This window comes from Oncorhynchus clarkii, chromosome 32 (assembly GCF_045791955.1).
Source record: "Oncorhynchus clarkii lewisi isolate Uvic-CL-2024 chromosome 32, UVic_Ocla_1.0, whole genome shotgun sequence".
Classification (NCBI taxonomy): domain Eukaryota; kingdom Metazoa; phylum Chordata; class Actinopteri; order Salmoniformes; family Salmonidae; genus Oncorhynchus; species Oncorhynchus clarkii.
In genome coordinates, this window is record NC_092178.1 from 31,537,086 (window position 1) to 31,549,202 (window position 12,117).

The 12,117-nt window shown below is 41.5% G+C and overlaps 1 protein-coding gene across 1 annotated transcript in view; it reads left to right on the top strand.

Moving 5' to 3' along the window:
• The first annotated feature begins 1,882 nt into the window (after positions 1-1,882).
• The window catches only part of LOC139392165 (zinc fingers and homeoboxes protein 2-like), a 28,925-nt gene continuing 18,690 nt past the window's right edge, over positions 1,883-12,117 (top strand). Inside the window, exon 1 of the mRNA XM_071139937.1 lies at positions 1,883-2,056. The gene's annotated coding sequence lies outside the window, so the exon portion shown is untranslated. The remainder of the gene's footprint in view (positions 2,057-12,117) is intronic.

Consider the following 12,117-nt stretch of genomic DNA (forward strand, 5'->3'; position numbering starts at 1 on the left):
GATATTCCAAAATGGAGAGAACATGCTTGATGTGCCAAATGTACTTACATGCGAATGTGATGTAACATACATACAAAAAAAATAAGTTACAAAGCAAAACTTTATCTTTGGTCTGGTATCACTATATAGATTAAATATTGATAGACCCTACACAGTGCATGCAATCATAAACATTTAAACAGCACATGACTGTGTGTGTGTGTGTGTGTGTGTGTGTGTGTGTGTGTGTGTGTGTGTGTGTGTGTGTGTGTGTGTGTGTGTGTGTGTGCGCCTGGTGAGGTGGGCCTTATTATACAGACCAGGTGGACAATATCAAAAAACTGATGATGCAACAGTTCCGAAAATACAAAGTGCCTTCAACCTGCTCCATGCACCAACAAATTTACAAGGGTAACATAAACAAGAAGACAAATGATCACTTCAACAAACTTGATGAAGTGCTCAAGAATCACTAGCAGAGTGCATACTCCTTTGCCTTACAATAACACTGATACTGTATTGGGTAGTGACATTTATAATTGGCATCCACTACATCAGTGGCACAGAAGAAAAGACGTGGAAGCACCGGGCCAAAGACAGCAGCAGAGGGGTGTATTAATAATGAATTCACAGCTCATTTGTATGTAAATGTGCCCAGACACCATGGCGGTCCAGTTTTGCCTCATGAATATTGCATGAGGCGAGCATGCTGCAGTGGAGTGCAAATAACTTTTTCTCACAATTTATCATGTGTATTTCCCCCCACTTGTAATTCATCGGATCATAACAGACAGAGTTAGAGGCGAACTCACTGTACTTCATCAAAAGTGTAGTCATCCACCTCTCTGCTTATTCAATGTCACTCCTGGCCCTAAGGTCACTGAATCCAGAGGAGTAGCCTAAGACTGACTGTTGGTGTGCATCAGTTGTAGGTGTTCTAAGTGGTGTAGCATGTTGATCACGTTGCTATTGTAGTATCAATGCCTAATCATCAGTGACAAGCAGCTACATACTCCTCTTCAATGTGTTCATATAAAAAATAAGCCATTTAAGAGTTAAAATATTATGGTATGGTGGTATCCCCGGACTTGGCTGCGTGTATTGTATACATGTATGGTTGCTGTTCTCCATATGGACAGAAGATGTCGCTGTCAGTCATGTTTGTACTAGAGCTGGACAGTGGCTACATTGACGTTGTATTATTATTTTGAATTTGGTCATGTACATTAAGTTCCTGTTCACAGACAATAGAAATTGTAAAAGTAGATATTTGAAACGTTGAGATACACTGAGCTATAGGCTGATGCCTTTCTCCCATCAAAGTCAATTGCATTGATAACCATGCATGCCAATCAATTTTCCATGCGAGGTCTATACATTTAATATAACATGTCTATAATGTGATTGATGCCCAATAATATTTTTAATGCTAGGTTTATAATATGAATATTATTTCTAAATAGTCTAGTTTTCCTTATATTTCTTTGTTATATCTAATGTCAATTCATCGTAGTCTACACTATGAATTAGCAGGGTTTTGGCACAGTCTCTACCCATAGAATCCAATGAATAAAACATGATTTATAAAGATTTATTGGATAAAACCAATCACTGGAGGAAATGTGAAAATGACTTGAATTCAGATTGTGTATTTCAGCGTGTTATTTCTTATGTATGTTATGGTATACACACTAAGTTTGTTGATATGTAGTGTAGACATTGTTTGAAGATGCATGCGAATTTAATCTGCTCACCAGAGTAATTCGCACATTTTGTCAATTTCTCTTGTCTTCAATTGGCAAATGTATATTGCCATATATAACTTTGAAGTACATTTTCATGGCACTTGAATTAAACATATTTTTGGCGTCGTATGCAAATATATGCTGACGTAAAAGATCATGTGGTTTTTGTCGTAGATCTATGAACGACGACCTTTTTTTTCTTCCTACTGTTGTCTTTAGGTTATGCCAGAATCTTTAGAATTACCAGCGCTATATGCGCGTCACCACAGACTACTTATAATTGGGAATTTTACTGCTAGTTTATCGTCCCAGCACCGAAAGGCTCTAGGCAGGTAAGAATACAATATACATTTTCAAGAATGGTGAAGAATATTGGACAAAACTAATTTCAAAGATTAAGTTATAACTGGTTTGGTAGCAAGCGAGACGAGCCGCCTGGCTTGCCCAGCTCGTGTGGCTGTGCTAGCGACGTCCCTTCCATCACTACTCGCGCATTGTTGTCACACTTGATTTGGAATCCGCTTGCCATCAAATCACGCCAAAACCTAAACGTCTAGTTTACTCTGACTAACTACATTAACTTGACGTTTAGGTAAATATACTTTTTTTTGTAAACAAAAATAGTTATGCGTTTAACTTTTGTGCCCATTTGAAGTGGGCACCTGAATGTATCGTTTAGCTTGCCGTGTCACCTAGCTGGCTAGCTAGTTTGCTAGCTCGCGACCCAGTTCACTTCTGAAGTTTGAAAACGTGCTAAAGATTCGTGCTTTAAAACTGGTTAGTTATAAATTGTCTGTTTACATAGTTAGCTAGTTAAATAGTCCCATAATTATTTGAAGAGTTGGCCTACGTTTGTCGAGCTTGTTGACTAGTTGTGAGTTTATACTAGCTACTGGTAGCAAGCTATAGGACAGTAATGGGAACCATCCTACATATTAAACAGCCCAGCCATTGCCTTTCTCTTATCACCGGCGAAACGTAACGTTACCTAGCTAGCTATGTGAATATTTTGTCGTCTTTTGTCACGAAGTGCATTCGTTTTGTCTCACAAGTTAGTTTAATTGAACAAAAGTCCTGTGTATGAAGAGGCACACTTATGTAGCTAATTTAGTTATTGTAAATGTTCATTGCTGCTATATAGCTTTGTTTTTTTGTTGCGTAGCTGGATGACGCTAGTATGTTAGCAGCCTGGCTATAGCAGATAGCCAGCCAGCCAGGCAGAAAGGTTAAATGAGGTGACGCCTTCCGCGGTATGGATTGGTGCTGGCACAGGCAGCGCGCGCGGCTATGCTGCCCAGTGACAGCAGTGTGGTAAGTTCCACCAGCAGTGGCGGACTGGGACAAGAATTCGGCCTTGGCATTTTATCCACACCAGTTGACATCACTGCCAACTCACCCCCACCCCCCCCCACCCCCCCACCACCGGCGGGCCACCAGCCATGCACATACACCCTGACCGACCCTACACACCCAACTTAGACACAGGCAGAAGTGCTGACACATAACATTGTCAGTTTACAGTACCGCGTTTTTCAACCGTTTTTGTAGAAGTGACTGGGGAGACACTGTCCTCTTTTCTATTATTATTTTTTAACAGGCTCATGTTTAAAATAAGTACAATATGTAAAAAATAAAACAACTGGAGCATGCACTTTACAGAGAGCTCGACCAGTGCGCAAACACCTGCCTGTTTGCCCTCCTATAAGAGAGTTCCCTTTTGGCCTCCTATCTGCTCTGTGGATTTTGTTAATTTTATGAATGACTTAATTTTATTTAGTCTCTTTTTATATATATATATATATTTATTTATATATATATATTTATTTTAAATGTAACAAATTGCATGTCAAACAAGCTAATTTAATTTATCTTGAATCTTGGAAAATACCCGCCCTCCCACCTCAAGCACACACTCTCCTGACTTCTGCATGCTAGTGCCTTGTGCTGGCTATGGGTGCCGGGCAGTGAGTTTGAATACTGGTAGGCTACATTTGAGTTGGACCTGTAATGTTTGTGAAACTGTTATAGACTGAGAAGGGGTTAATTAAAGTGTTTTTAGTAAGAGGCAGAAAAACTAGCAGATTTACCTCATTATTAATTTGCTATCATCAGCTGATAGCCCCTTTTTTTTCTTGATGTCACTCATCTCACCTCTAGTTAGTAGCCTACTAGAAGTCACTGGCACTAGCTTCCTTGTGATGAGTGTGTTGCAGAAAATAAATAGGCCAATGTTTAAAAAAAATAAATAATAATAAATGTGCACCTGCCCACCCCCCATAGGTCTGTGCACGGCCCTACGCTAGAGATACAACTCAACACTAACTGTGCCTCTGCTCTAGCCAATTTGTTTAACTCCCTGTTGCGCTGTCTATCTGTCTCAGCATCTTCTGTGTCACTCTGTGCTTCTTGTTCTCTCTGTCTGTCTGCCTGTCTGCTTAAGCCTTAAGTTATAAAAGCCAAGCCTACGATTTAGGCTATATTGCAAATTAGTGCCTGTCATATGTTCCTCTGAATCAACACCAATTACTATTAGAGTGTTCCAGACAAACATTTTCCCCTGGAGTCACTGGTGCCACTAACTTTTACTGTTGGTGGCACCAGTCCATTATTTGGTTGGATCCAAATCATGAGTAATCATCTTATAAAGTCATTCAGGGCTCGACATACAGGGCTGGCCTGGCGAGGTTTTGGGAATTTCCTGGCCAGTCGATCATCCCTGTACACTGAACAAAAATAAAAACGCAGCAGGCAACAATTTCAATGATTTTACTGAGTTGCAGTTCAAATAAAAAAAGTCAATTGAAAAAAATTCATTAGTCCATAATCTATGGATTTCACAAGACTGGGAATACAGATATGCATCTGTTTCTCACAGATACCTTTAGGGCGTGGTTCAGAAAACCAGTCAGTATGTGTGTTAATTTGCCTCATGCAGCATGACCTATTTCCTTTGCATTGAGTTGATCAGGCTGTTGATTGTGGCCTGTGGAATGTTGTCCCACTCTGCTTCAATGGCTGTGCGAAGTTGCTGGGTATTGGTGGGATCTGGAACATGCTCTTGTACATGTCAATCCAGAGCATCCCAAACATGCTCGATGGGGGACATGTCTGGTGAGTATGCAGGCCATGGAAGAACTGGGACATTTTCAGCCTCCAGGAATTGTGTACTGATCCTTCCGACGTGGGCCCGTGCATTATTATGCTGAAACATGAGGTGATGGCGGCGGATGAATGGCATGACAATGGGCCTCAGGATCTTGTCATGGTATCTGTGCATTCAAATTGCCATCGATAAAATGCAATTGTGTGTCTTTGTCCATAGCTTATGCCTGCCTATACCATAACCCCACCATGGGGCACTCTGTTCATAACATTGACATCGCCCATACAATGCCATACACGCTGTCTGCCATCTGCCTGGTACAGTTGAAACTGGGATTCATCCGTGAAGAGCACACTTCTCCAGTGTGCCAGTGGCCATCAAAGGAGGGCATTTGCCCACTGAAGTCTATTACAAAGCCAAACTGCAGCCAGGTCTAGACCCTAGTGAGGACGACAAGCACGCAGATTTTCCCTGAGACGCCTGTCAGACGGTTTCTGATAGAAATTATTTGGTTGTACAAACCCACAGTTTTATCAGTTGTCCGGGGGGGCTGGTCTCACTTGATCCCGCTTGTGAAGAAGCCAGATGTGGAGGTCCTAGGCTGACCTGGTTACACATGGTCTGCGGTTGTGAAGCCGGTTAGATGTGCTGCCAAATTCTCTAAAACGATGTGGAAGGTGGCTTATGGCAAATAAATTAACATTAAATTCTCTGGCAACAGCTCTGATGTATATTCTTGCAGTCAGCATGCCAATTGCACGCTCCTGCAACTTGAGACATCAGTGGCATTGTGTTGTGTCCCCAGAACAAGATGCACCTGTGTAATGATCATGCTGTTGAATCAGCTTTGTGATATGCCACACCTGTCAGGTGGATGGATTATCTTGGCGAAGAGACTTGAGGAATATTCACTGACAGGGATGTACGCAAATTTGTGCACCATATGAGAGAAATAAGCTTTTTTGCATATAGAACATTTTTGGGATCTTTTATTTCAGCTCATGAAACATCGGACCAACACTTATTCACATGTTGAGTTTAAATTTTTGTTCTGTATAATAATGCCATTTTAAATCTAAGCTATATACAGTGGGGCAAAAGTATTTAGTCAGCCACCAATTGTGCAAGTTCTCCCACTTAATGAAAAAGATGAGAGGCCTGTAATTTTCATCATAGGTACACTTCAACTATGACAGACAAAATGAGAGAAAAAAATCCAGAAAATCACATTGTAGGATTTTTAATGAATTTATTTGCAAATTATGATGGAAAATAAGTATTTGGTCAATAAAAGTTTCTCAATACTTTGTTATATACCCTTTATGGCAATGACAGAGGTCAAACGTTTTCTGTAAGTCTTCACAAGGTTTTCACGCACTGTTGCTGGTATTTTGGCCCATTCCTCCATGCAGATCTCCTCTAGAGCAGTGACGTTTTGGGGCTGTTGCTGGAGACTGGCTAGGCCACTCCAGGACCTTGAAATGCTTCTTACGAAGCCACTCCTTCGTTGCCCGGGCGGTGTGTTTGGGATCATTGTCATGCTGAAAGACCCAGCCTTGTTTCATCTTCAATGCCCTTGCTGTTGGAGGTTTTCACTCAAAATCTCACGATACATGACCCCATTCATTCTATCCTTTACACGGATCAGTCTTCCTGGTCCCTTTGCAGAAAAACAGCCCCAAAGCATGATGTTTCCACCCCCATGCTTCACAGTAGGTATGGTGTTCTTTGGATGCAACTCAGCATTCTTTGTCCTCCAAACACGACGAGTTGAGTTTTTACCAAAAAGTTATATTTTGGTTTCATCTGACCATATGACATTCTCCCAATCTTCTTCTGGATCATCCAAATGCTCTCTAGCAAACTTCAGACAGGCCTGGACATGTACTGGCTTAAGCAGGGGGACACGTCTGGCACTGCAGGATTTTGAGTCCCTGGCGGCGTAGTGTGTTACTGATGGTAGGCTTTGTTACTTTGGTCCCAGCTCTCTGCAGGTCATTCACTAGGTCCCCCCGTGTGGTTCTGGGATTTTTGCTCACCGTTGTGATCATTTTGACCCCACGGGGTGAGATCTTGCGTGGAGCCCCAGATCGAGGGAGATTATCAGTGGTCTTGTATGTCTTCCATTTCCTAATAATTGCTCCACAGTTGATTTCTTCAAACCAAGCTGCTTACCTATTGCAGATTCAGTCTTCCCAGCCTGGTGCAGGTCTACAGTTTTGTTTCTGGTGTTCTTTGACAGCTCTTTGGTCTTGGCCATAGTGGAGTTTGGAGTGTGACTGTTTGTTTGAGGTTGTGGACAGGTGTCTTTTATATTGTTAACAAGTTCAAACAGGTGCCATTAATACAGGTAACGAGTGGAGGACAGAAGAGCCTCTTAAAGAAGTTAGAGCCAAAAATCTTGGTTGTTTGTAGGTGACCAAATACTTATTTTCCACCATCATTTGCAAATTCATAAAAAATCCTACAATGTGAATTTCTGGGTTTTTTTCTTCTCATTTTGTCTGTCACAGTTGAAGTGTACCTATGATGAAAATTACAGGCCTAATCTTTTTAAGTGGGAGAACTTGCACAATTGGTGGCTGACTAAATACTTTTTTGCCCCACTGTAATTGATTAATAAACGGATGGATTCCTGAAGCTGTTTGTTATGTTGATTTATTTATTGCACGCTGCACATACATATCCTATAAATAATCTGTTGTGCAGAGAGTGCGCAGCTCTAAAACAGCTGGTTGTTATGTGGAGCAGCTCACTGAAGACCGGTAGGGGTAGGAAAGATGTTTCAAGTTATCTACCAGTAAATGCTAAGTCAATAATGGGTATGCAAACCAGGTATTTGAAAAGTTCATAGTCTTGGTTGAATATATGCGATGCACAATTCAGTCATCATGGATTAGCATGCATTGAAAATCAGACCTTTCCTCTAGGCTTTTTGGTTCTTGAAAAGTCATTGAAATTATGATGGTATATTTGTACCTTCTACTGCTCCAATATAATTATTCTGTGATTTAATTTCTGATCAGATTTTATGAGAGATGTAGCTGCTTTAGTTTGTTTCCTGCTGTTTCAATTGAAGGGTGTTGTTCACCTAATACCTTTTATGCACTGTTGGTTAGAGCCTGTATGTAAGCATTTCACTGTAAGGTCTACTACACCTGTTGTATTTGGCGCACGTGACAAATAAACGTTGATTTGAAAACTTTGATTTGATTTGTGTTGCACTAGTCTGTTGCGGTAAAACCACGTGTGGTTATTAGGAGCAAGACAACATTGAATGTTGGCATCAACTTGATTTCCATACGAAGGGAGTCTGGTTTTTGTTCTCTTTCTCATTTTTAAACATGATCCAATTACTTTTCAACATCTGAAATGGTGAGACTATCTACCACATGGACACTTCATTAGTGTGTTTGTCGGGAGCATGCTGTCTATTTAGGCAGGCAATGGGCATCATTATTCTGACATTTTAGAATGTAAAAATAAGGTGAATGCCATTGGGTAGGGCTATACATTATTTTTGTTAAATCCACTTATTGGATGTGTCTCTAATACTGCCCAATGGTGTGTGTATATATGTATGTTTCTGCCGAGATGCTCTTTTGAATTGAGCATCTTGGCAGAAACACCCCCTCCACTACCTTTGCTGCCACTGCTGAAGAAAATCCTAGGGGAAACAGGAACATCCACTGGTCTTGATGTGCCTTTTGGTCATGACGTTAGTTAGTGATGTCAGATAAATCTAAAAGACTATCCCTGCTAAGAGTACATAGGCTAGTCAGAGGGGAGCCGACATGTATCATACTGCCCTTTTCAGAATGACAATCCTCCTTTGACACAAGCACATCACAGAAGCGGATGTCACTCTGTGGAGTTCAATGACCACAGCTCATTCTATTTTACTGATAAGGCTTACTGTATGGGAAGGTTTAGCTGGAAATGGTCAGACATGGTTTCTCGTTTGCGAGTAAACAAAGCACTAGGGTTGTCGGGCTCAGGCTACTTTTATGCTGTATCTCTAAGGCCTGCTTTGAATTACCGGTATCACTGTCCCTTCACTCAAAAGTAGGCTCAACTCTTTTATAGCCATGGCCAGATATGGTGACATGGGTAAGAGGCTAGTAGTAAGTCTACGTTTTTGTAGTTTGATGTCATGTTTTGTAGCCTAAATTATGTAGGCCCAATAATAGAAATGTAAGGGTTCTTGACAGGACCCCATTTCCTTAAGCCATTGCAACATACCGTAGGCCTACACTGTTCTGTCACTCACTCCCCTTATTTCAATACAAGGTGTTAAACAAATCCATTCTGCTGAAAGATATTTATAAAATGGCAACAATGTAGAGACATTACAATTGGAGCTAGGCTGATTGCCGACTAGTTTTTAAAGCCTCGGAGTCTCTGTGCCCAAACAAAAAAGTAATGCCTGTCATTTCCAAGTATCGTGTGCCATGCGAGAGATTCTCGGTTCATGGATAAATTATGCAAAATGGTGTTAATAATTTTAAAATGTGATATTACGGTGATCAGTTACTTGTTAGTTTTGAGTGATATAAGTATTGTACTATTCTTATCAGTGGTGCTCAGCAATAATCAGGAAAAACACAGATGTTTCCATTTTGTCTTCAGACTAGCCCTTACTGAACATTTTGCTGCAAAATCTGGTGCTACTCGATTTTTGGTTCCAGCTCAAGGAATTAATTCATCTGCATCTTATTTGAATTTCCTGCTTGCATAATTCTTGGTTAATGTGAGCTCCAGAGGGCTGCTTGGCAAGCATGCACTTGTGCCAAAAATGTGAAAGTCATGTGGTGCAAATACAAACAATGTGCTCTGACTCCCCCCCCCCCCCCCCCCCCCCCCCAAATTCGGCAGCTTGGTTCTTGTCCTCTTTCCTCCACTGTGCCAGGCTTGCCTAATTTGGATTTTAACATGCATAGGCTACTCCATTTTGTAACATGCAGACCAAGCAAGGTGTAGTATACCTAGCCTGTAAATACACTACATGACCAAAGGTATTTGGACACCTGCTCATTAAACATCTCATTCCAAAATCATGGACATTAATATAGTTGCCCCCCCCCCCCCCTTGCTGTAACAGCTTTAACTCTTCTGGGAAGGCTTTCCACTGAATGTTGGAACATTGCTGCGGGGACTTGCTTCCATTCAGCCACAAGCTTTAGTGAGGTCGGCACTGATGATGGCCCTTTAGGCCTGGCTCACAGTCGGCGTTCCAATTCATCCCAAAGGTGTTCGATGGGGTTGAAGTCAGGGCTCTGAAGGCCAGTCAAGTTCTTCAACACCGATCTCGACAAACCATTTCTGTATGGATCTCGCTTTGTGCACGGGGGCATTGTCATGCTGGAACAGGAAAGGGCCTTCCCCAAACTCTTGCCACAAAGGTGGAAGCACAGAATTGTCTAAATGTCATCGTATGCTGTAGCGTTTAACTTCTTAAGTAAAAAAAGGAAAATAAAAGTAACTAATTTAACAGCAGCAGTAATATAACAATAGCGAGGCTTTATACAGGGGGTACCGGTACAGAGTCAATATGCGGGGGCACCGGTTAGTCGAGGTAATATGTACAAAAGTGACAATGCAACTCAGTAGTGATTGTTGCAAACGAGGACAGACGGTTTTTATGCGCTACACACTTGGCAGCCCCATTCTGTGAACTTGTGGCCTACCACTTCGACTGAGCCGTTGTTGCTCCTAGACGTTTCCACATCACAATAACAGCACTCACAGTTGACCGAGGCAGCTCTAGCAGGGCAGAAATTTGAACCGACTTTTTGGAAAGGAGGCATCCTATGACTGTGCCATGTTGAAAGTCACTGAGCTCTTCAGTAAGGTCATTCTACTGCTAGTGTTTGTCAATGGAGATTGCATGGCGGTGTGCTTGATTTTTATAGACCTGGGTGTGACTGAAATACTTTTGTACATATAATGTACTTCATAAGAGTACGGCTCCCGAGTGGCGCAGCGGTCTAAGGCACTGCCTCTCAGTGCTCGAAGCGTCACTACAGACACCCTGGTTCGAATCCAGGCTGTATCACAACCGGCCGTGATTGGGAGTCCCATAGAGCGGCGCACAATTGGCCCAGCGTCGTCAGGGTTTGGCCGGTGTTGGCCGTCATTTTAAATAAGAATTTGTTCTTAAATGACTTGCCTAGTTAAATAAATGTTACATTTTTTTGAATTGTAGAATATAGATTAGACAACTTCTGCATGCTGCATTAGATTAATATTTAATGCTTCAGGTAATGCATTTGAATTCAGTTCTCACTGAATCAAGTGTCTGTTTCTTTCCAGAGAGCTGCATGTGGGAGCTCTGTAGCCATGGAGTCTGTAGTGTAGAGCCATCTACCACAGGTTCACAAACATCATTCATGGCATAGTTAGCCCGGTTTACAGAAAAATAATAAGCTAGTCTGCTCAACCCCTGCATATTGCACAATGTGCTGATTTTAAGATATGCAAAACATATGAAAATGTATTTCAGTGCATCTACATGACCATCTACATGACCATCTACATGACCATCTACATGACCATCTACATGACCATCTACATGACCATCTACATGGCCTACTTGTTTATCAATACATTGAATGGGAGTAGTTGGTAGTTCTATGTGGCAACCACTTGCTATGGTTCTCATGTGGATGCTATGTTTTTGGTGACTAAGCAGCATTTTCAGGTGGACGAATGATGTTACTCCTGTGGGTTTAAGCTCCCTTGAAAGCCACGTTGTTGTACTCTGTCGTCCTGTAGCGATGATCTCATCCTGAGGGGGAGCTTCTCAGCGGCTGTCTGGTTGTACTGTACAGTCTGCAACCCCTTTCGTCATTAGTGCTGTATGTGGGGTGGATCATAGGCCGGGACAAAACCAGTATCGCGATATCGTTAGTATTGTGGCAAGGCAACAAAACACGAAGCAAATTTAACTTTTAGGAGAACTAATGTTGGAAACAAATCATTATGTTGTCGTCCAGAGTCAGTTGTTTATTTCCCAAGCTATAGCACACAAAGTATTTAACATTCAGCAGGTATTTTAAAGGACCAAATATTGGTCTATTTCGTGTTTTAATTTTTGCTATTGAAAAAACATTGAGATACTGGTATCATCCTGTCCCTAGGTGGATTGACTCCATTTTGTTAAGATGTTTTTGTTTGTCATAGATATCCTGTAACATACAGTATGTTTGGCATATTTTCCAGAACATAGGCCTACATGTATTGTGTATTGTAATCGCTATCTTCGAACAAGCAGCAAAAACAAGATGGTTC